Raw genomic sequence first — 7,975 nt, 5'->3', positions numbered from 1 at the left:
CAGCGGGGCACAGAGTGTCCAGCTCTGATTTCTCGGATGTCATACCTGGACTGCAAGGAGATCAAGGATGGATATGGAAAAGAAATGAGTAGCCCCTTTGTCCTCTACCAGCCCGGCACACTGCCTTGGGTTTTAGCCTTTTGCTAAAGTCTTTTTAGTGGGGGTTAGGTTTGGGTTTCTGCCTTTTGTCTTTCTGTGCCTGGGAAGCCAGCCCATGGCTGTGGAAATGAAGGGCAGATGGAGAGCATCATGGAAACCTAGAGCTGTCTAGGTTGGAAAAGACCTTCAAGATCAAGTCCAACCATTGACCTGACCTACTGAGTCCTATCATTAACCACGTCCCTTAGTGCCATGTCCACACATCTCTTAGGTACCTCCAGGGATGGGCAATCCACCACGTCCTGGGCAGCCCCAACCGATGCCTCACCACCCTCTCCAGGAAGAAATTCTTTCCAACACCAAATCTACACCTCCCTTGGTGCAACTTGAGGCCATTTCCTCATGTCCTACCACTTGTCACCTGGGAAGCAAGGGGCTGTGGTTGGGGACAAGCACCCTGCCCACTGCTCCAGCTCCTTGCTCAGAAGTCGAGCTCCAGCTCCAGGGCAGCACCAAGACCTTGCTGCTTATACACGGGCACGGAAGGCTATGAAGGCAGGGAAAAATATGTCTGGGAAGAACAGGGCAGGGGGTTTCCATCCTCCAGCCCCACATCTCCACCCCTACCTCGCTTGTGCCCCATCTCCATGCTCCAGCTTTGTGTGCATTACCCGTGAGTATCCAGTGCTGAGGTGCATCCCAGCCCACGTGGAGCATGCCCTGGGTTGAACATGAGCAGTGAGACATCTCCTGCTCGGCTTTAGCATCCCAAAAAACTGCACACGGGGCTGCCTCGGTCAATACATCTCTATTTCTGAGCGCCTTCAGTACAGCGTGCAGTGATGCCAACACCCCACCCCATCCCCTTTCCCTTTCCGACCTCATGCTTTCTCCAAAAGCTGCTCCCATCCTTCCACACCCATCTCTCTTCTATCCAAACTGCCCACCCGAAGATGTTTGGGACTTGGTATGAGCTGAAAGTGCTCGTGCTGCCCTGCCACGTCCTGGGGAAGCTCAGAGCTGAGCTCCAGAGCTGGCCCCAGCCTCAGCTTCCTGCCAGCAGCGAAGGAAATAAAAGCACATCCAAAAAATGAAGTCCCAAGGTCACCATCAGAACTGTCTGTGGGCTTCCAAGCTGCAGCTTTCCATGTTTCTGGGCTATAATAACCAGGAGAAAAAATAAAAAATAAAAAAGATCAGTTCTGCCCAGCCCTCACAGAGGGATGCCCTAGGAGGGTTTTGCGGTACCCCACGGCAGCCAGCAGCCCCGGGGAGCAGAGAGGTGCTGGTTTTCCAGCCTCACTTTTGGATGCTTTGGAGCAGCATGCGTGTTTACCAAAATACTTCTCTTCCTCAGGCCCAGTGGTGGCAATGAGCATATTTGAAGCAGGCTGATGTTTCCAGGTGACTAGTGAGCACATTTTGGGGTTGACCACCCTCCGAAGCTGGTCCCTCCCCAGCACTGCCGGCCTGGAGAAAGGGGACGAAGGCAGGGCTGTTTTCCTTCATTTTCAAGCAGCACCTGCTTGAGCCACTGGATAAATATTTTATGCAGGAGAAGGGCTGCAGAAGGGCTTCAGGTACAGCTGCCGCATGCCCGATTGCCTGCCAGCGTGGTTCAGGCCGCTCCGTTGTGCAACCCTGACGCAAAGCCTGGGGCAAAGCCAGCCCAAATCCGGGGTCACATCCAAGCCTCTCCGCCCCAGCAGCGCTCAGCAGTGCCTCAGCCCTTCGCATCCCCACCGGCCCCTTGCAGCGAGCCTTTCTATTTTCCAGCCTAACCTTTGTCTGGCCGAGGCAGTGAGTCATCTCGCTCATTAGCTGAACTTTGAATATCTCTTTATCCGCTGGATCCATTTCAAGCTCGTTCCCTGGCAGCGGAAGCGCCGGCTTCTCCCTCGCTCTGCTCTGGATCGCCGCGGTGCTTTTGCAGCAGCACCTCCCGCCCCCTGCTAAGAAAATCAGGGGGGAGCGGGGGTTATTTTCAGCCTGTGCACGCCTTCCCATGCAGCGTGGGTTAATTCCCAGTGTTGTTTAGCGAGCCCTGGGTTTTTGGCCATGCTCTGCCCCCCTCCAGCTCTGTGGCTGCTGCAGGCTGTGTTTGCAAAGTGACCAGGGCGCGCTGCAGCCCCTCACCCAGCTGGAGCCGCTCATCTGCTGCCAACAGAGCCGAGCAAGGGCTGCCCCGAGCCGTGGCCACCTTCATTAGTTTCTTTCCCTGGTCTTTATCCAGGCACAGAGCTCCCAGGGAAAACAGTGCAGGAATTTTGGCTCTTCTGGCTCAACAGGCGATGCTGGGGGGGGGGAACAAGAATGGGTCAAGCATCAAAGCGCATGGAAAGGGTTTTAATGAGTGATGGAGAGGACCTTGAACTACTGCTCCTGATGTGCTTTGGCTGCTTTGGCATGGGTGAAGATTCAAGCAGCCCCTCGCCTGCTCAAAAAGCAAACGGAGGATGCTCATTTGGAAGGAGAAGCCCCTTCTGCAGTGCTCCCTCGTGGGGTGTTTGGGAGATGACTTTATATCCTGGGCAAAACCATCACCTTCCCAAATTGTCAGGCATGTGGCAAGAGCATCTCCTTTGGCAACTCATCATCACACCAGCAGTTTGTGCCTGTGTGAGCCCTTCCCCACGAGGAGCTGATGGTTCACAGCCCCAGCCAAGGGCATTGATACAGCACGACCGAGGCGGCATTGCAGTGGGATGGCCACCAGCTGCTGCCCCCCTGCCTTTGTCCTGGGTGGCAATTCACTGATCGTGTTTATGAGTTTGTCTTGTGAGGTTTTTGCCAGGCTTTCAGCAATCTGCCTTATTTATTTATCCCTTTATTCATTTATTTTGGGGTTTTGACTCCCGCGGTTCCCATGGCTCTGCCTCGCTCCGGTTTGGGATCCCTGCCCTGTTCCACGCTGTGCCAACCAGCGCGCTTCGTGGCAGTCCAACGAGGGCCTGAATTCACACTTGCCCTAAAAAAAAACAAGCAAACGGAAAGATGGGGGTTATTAACCACTGCTGCAGGGCCACATGGGGATGCCTCATCCACAAAAACGTTTGATGCATTGTGGGGCAGACCTCGAGAGCTTTTGATTTATGAACTCGCCGCCAAACGCACTGAACGTGCAGACAGGATAAGTACACGTTGGACTCAAAAGCAATTACAGGCTATCTGCCACCAGCCATTACTAAAGGTAAATTAACACTTGGCCGTGAGATGGAGGCTACTTTGCACCTCTTGTAGCCTGGCTCCTGAGAGCCCGCACGCAGGCACTCCACAGGCTGGAGATGGGCACTCATGTGGTCCGATGCTCTTCCTCAGTGCTTGTCCAATTCAATGCCTGTGAAACCCTTCCAGGAACGTGGTGTGAGCCGCAGGCTGTTAAAGGATGTGCCCAGCATCCACATTACCAAGCAGATCCACTCTTCGTGGCTCTGGGAACATTTCTCTCCTGGTCATGTTGCCCTGGGAGAAGCGTAGAGGTGAGAAGGAAAAGGCACCATGGCCATGCCAGGAGGGTGCACCACATGATACCTGGCCCAGAGGTCATGATTTGGCAGCCCCAGAGGCTGCAATGGTGAGCAACTGAAGCATCTCTCACCTGCCTTGCAGAGATTACCATCCTGGTGCTGGTGAATGCGCTCCTGAGATGGATGAGTGCAGGGGGACCCAGCAAGACATAACATAGGTGCTGAATTCAGGCTCTGCCTCATCCTCTCCCCAGCCCAGATGGCCCAACCTACCCAAAATAGCTGCTTCAGCCACCCAAAAGTGCAGATTTCTCCCTGCAGCCCTTCATATGTGCTTAAACTTCTCCATCAGCTTACCCTCACCCTTACTACTAGCACCGGTTTTCTCACCTCCATCAACGGTGCGTGGGGCTGCCTCCAGGGGGCAAGCCAGGATCCCTAAATTAGCTATGGGGAAGCTCTATAGGTGACCAACTAGGTCCGGGAGCATCAAGGAATACGTCAGAGACTGAGTCCTGCTGCTCTGCTCAGCCTGAGGGAGCCCTGGCACTATGGGGTGAAGGCACCTCGCTACCTGGGCATCACCTGAATGAGCAAATCATAATTAAGTAAATAAGCCAATTCTGGAGGGACCAGCAGAGCTGAAACACGTGGCTTTTCTATACGTTTGATTTTTTTTTTTTTTTTTTTTTTTTTTGGTGGCCTCAGACCCTTGCTCCATCCCTTCCAATTTTCACGGATGTCCTTAAAATGAAAAGGGAAATAAAAGCTGGGTTGTGCTGGGTCGTGCCCGCTGTGCACCTGCCTGGATGGATTGGTGGCCACTGTCCTGAATGGGGACTTGATCTGGGATAGCCCCATGGGCTCCATCGTGCTGGGGACAACGGTGATGCCATGAGGTGAGGGTCCTGATGGGGACAGCAATGCCAAGGGGTGAGGGTCCCACTGGGGGTCCCCACGGCGCAGGTCCCCATGTCACAGGTCCCCTCCCCACCCCTCCTGCAAAGCTCCCGCTCCTGGTAGGTCCCCAAAGCCCAGTCAGATGACGGGGACATTTACTGAGGCTGGCAGGAAGGAAAGGCCATAAATTCCCTGGGTGTAGCAGCTGAGTCAGAGAAGGAGGTGGACAGGACTGCTTCCAGCCTGACCCGGAGGAGCGGCTTGTAGGGGTGGGACAGGCTGAGATTTGCCTCCTGCTGTCCCCCCCCCCCCCCAACCCCTTTGGAGCATGAGGCACCTGACACCAGGTCCTGCAGCCCCTGGCAGCCCCACAGCTGCTTTCCCTGGGTTTTCCCTGCTTTCTGGGCTGGGAAACAGCATTTTTCTTTGGGGCCGCCTCGCAGCCAGCCTGCCCTCCCACCCCGGGAATCGCCGCTCAGCGACACAGCGTTATCCTCCCCAGGGGGTTTGCGACCCCTTTGGTTTTTAACGAAAATAATTGCACATTCCTAAAATTAGCTGCAAACGCAAAACCAACACATTTCATTAAGAAAATAATAATAATAATAATAAAAAGAAACAACAGAAAAACAATGCCATAAGGAGATGTTTGGATCCATTCACATGCATTTCTTCTTCTTCTGTTTGTTTGGTTGTTTGGGAGCAAATTCTCCAGCAGGCTTCAAGCAGCCACGAAGCAAAGCGGATAAATATTGTCTCTCCAGAAGGCTTCAGCCTGCTCCTGCCCCTCGCAGCGAGCATACTCCATCATTGACCCGGCCAGACAGTGTCCCCAGTAATTTTACCCCCAGTTCCTACATCGGTTGCTGCATCCATCCTTAGCATCCTTTCTGCTCTCTCTGGATTTCTTCCTGCTGCACCTCCTGGGTGTCCCCAGGGTGCCCCCACTGTGGCCACCCAACATTCAGGTGTAAGCACCTGAGTCTGCACGTTAAAAGCCCTCGGGTTTGGGGGTTGTAATTGGATGTGTCCCTGGAGTCCACACGGAGGTCTTCACTGCCTCGGACAGAGCTGGGGAAGCTCACACGAATATCTGTCACCTCGAGACATTCAGGGTGAGACAACTCCTTTAGGTGGCCTCCTCCATGAGTTTATCACCTGGGAACTCACCTGGGGCTTTCATGGCCCTGCAGAGGACATCTCAGGGTACTTCAGGCCCTCTATGGGTGATGATGGGGTGTCCCATGGTGTCCAACCCCCCTGGATCAGTTAAAGCATCCTGCCAGCTCCAGGTCTTCCTTCTCTCTCTCCATGCTCCATCCCCAGCAGATCCCGGGATGGTTGACACACAAAGGCCGTGAAGGTCCCAGATGAAGGCTGTGAAGGTCCCAAATGAAGGTCTCCCTGTGGCTCCTCTCTCCACTTAGGTAGCACCATTCCCCTCACCAGCCTCATTTCCTCACACCATCGAGCTTTATCTGAGAGGAGAGATGAGAAGCCAGGAAATCAGAAACAACCCCCATCCTTCCAGCGTGCTCAGAGAAACCACGGGTGCTCCTTGCTCTCTGTCCTCCGCTGCCCCCTTTCTCCTGATGGCCAGGAGAGCCCAGGTCAGCGCTCCGGGGACACGGCTTACGCTGCTCAGACAATCCACGGCTCTTACTCAAGACCTCATGGATGGAAAGGTCTTGAGTAACAGCGGCGAATCGCCCAAGTAGCGTAAGGAGAAGGAGGTCAGGGAGCACTGTAAGCGCCAGAGGAGCGCGGAGGCAGGCGCAGACCTGGGAGGTTTCTCAGTTTAATCCGTGTTAGCAGGTCAGAGTGCTGAAGGCCACGTGGAGATGGGACACGTGTTGGAGAGCACAACGCTGTTCTCCAGCGGCCTGCTGGGCTGCTCAGCATCAGCGTTTCAAGCAATTTTTGTTGCACACGGGGACAGCGGGCAGGTTGTAAACCTGGAGAGTGGCTGTGTGCTCTGTGTGCCTGTGAACATCACACAAGCTAACGACGAGGAGAGCTGTGGAAAGACCCAGGAAAGAAGCCCAGGAGTATATTCAGAGGGTTACAAAGAGACTGAGTGGGCTAGGCGGTGAGTAATGAAAGCGTCACTCAACGAGATGAGCACTTTCGGTGCACGAAGTGCTGCTTTGTATCGGGTGGAAATTTCCAGGTGTTTGGAAGAGAAGTGGATCTAAACCTCAGAAAACTTACTAGATATTAATCTGCTACTGATTTTCTATCCTCCATGAATCTCATTTTATATCGGTGTCATCCTCGTGGATCAGCAAAGATGTTAATGAAGCTTGCTCCTGAATCCTGACTCTTGTTCTACCCCGGCCGACGCGCCTTGTTCGATGCAGCACACCCTTGTTTAGGATTACTTGCTGTACTTCAATGTGTTTTCAGTTTGCACAAACCATATTTTAGACCAATGCATTTTTTTCCTAATTTTTTTATTTCCTAAGACAAAGCAAAATGCATTAGTCAAAATAAAAACACATGTTCGTAAAGGCTGCGCTCCCTTCATCCTCTGGCTCTGTCATTCTCCAGCAGTACTCCTCTTTGCACCAAAAAGAACTGGAAAATAAGAAAAACTGGCTGTTTTCTGTGCCCATCATCCCTCGAGTCTGACTCTTGTCTCATGGTAATTTTACTCAGCATCTGGCTTCTGCAAAGTTTCTCCCTGTTGACACTATTGTGTGGACAGAACCAAGCTCTAAATACTTCATCATGATCTTTTCTTAAATATTTGTTCTATTATTTTTATAGGCTGGTGATTGCCAAAATTATATTCTCTCCTTTTCTGTTTTAAATCACCATCACATTTCCTTTCTGCTGCCTCTCAGGATCACGTTGCCCAATGATTTTATAAAACAGCCACCCAAGGATCAAAATGTTCATTAACAGATCCTGCCATTAGCAGCTGAGGATGAATACCAGAGGATGCCTGCAACCGACACAGGTTGAATTCTTAAATCTAAAATTTCCCAAGAACCTGTTTTTGGGAACTTGGAGGACAGGACTGTAGGGAGGGCGCTGAGTGTTGGCCCTTCTGCCTTGCCAACAATTCCATTTCTCTCCTCACTCGCTTCCCTGCTACACTTTTGGGTGTAAAAGCCTTTCTTCCATGAAAATACAACCAGTCCTGCTGCACGGCTCGCTGACCTTCCCCAGCAACCCTCAGCTGCCTCAGAAAGCTCCTGTTTGGCTCCCTCAGTTATTCTCCATCCCCAGGGCAGATGTTTACCAGGCAGAGGGCTGTGCCAGCTGGAAATGTCACCGTGCCCCAGCCACTCGTTAACAGCCTCAGTGCTCTGCACCGCAATGCCAATGGCATCATCCTGACCCCAAATCTGCCGCCTTTGCTCCAAGCGATGCTGCTCCATGCTGCAGCTGGTGGGTGGGGATGGACGGCTGGAGGGGGAGCAGGGCCAGTGGCACAGCTGGATCCAGGAGCACACATCTGTCCATGGCTCCCCATCCCCGAGCAGCCTCCTGAGACTCAGCCT

The sequence above is a fragment of the Oxyura jamaicensis genome, assembly GCF_011077185.1.
Source record: "Oxyura jamaicensis isolate SHBP4307 breed ruddy duck chromosome 1 unlocalized genomic scaffold, BPBGC_Ojam_1.0 oxy1_random_OJ106646, whole genome shotgun sequence".
NCBI classification, from domain to species: domain Eukaryota; kingdom Metazoa; phylum Chordata; class Aves; order Anseriformes; family Anatidae; genus Oxyura; species Oxyura jamaicensis.
Note: the sequence above shows the minus strand (reverse complement) of the source record.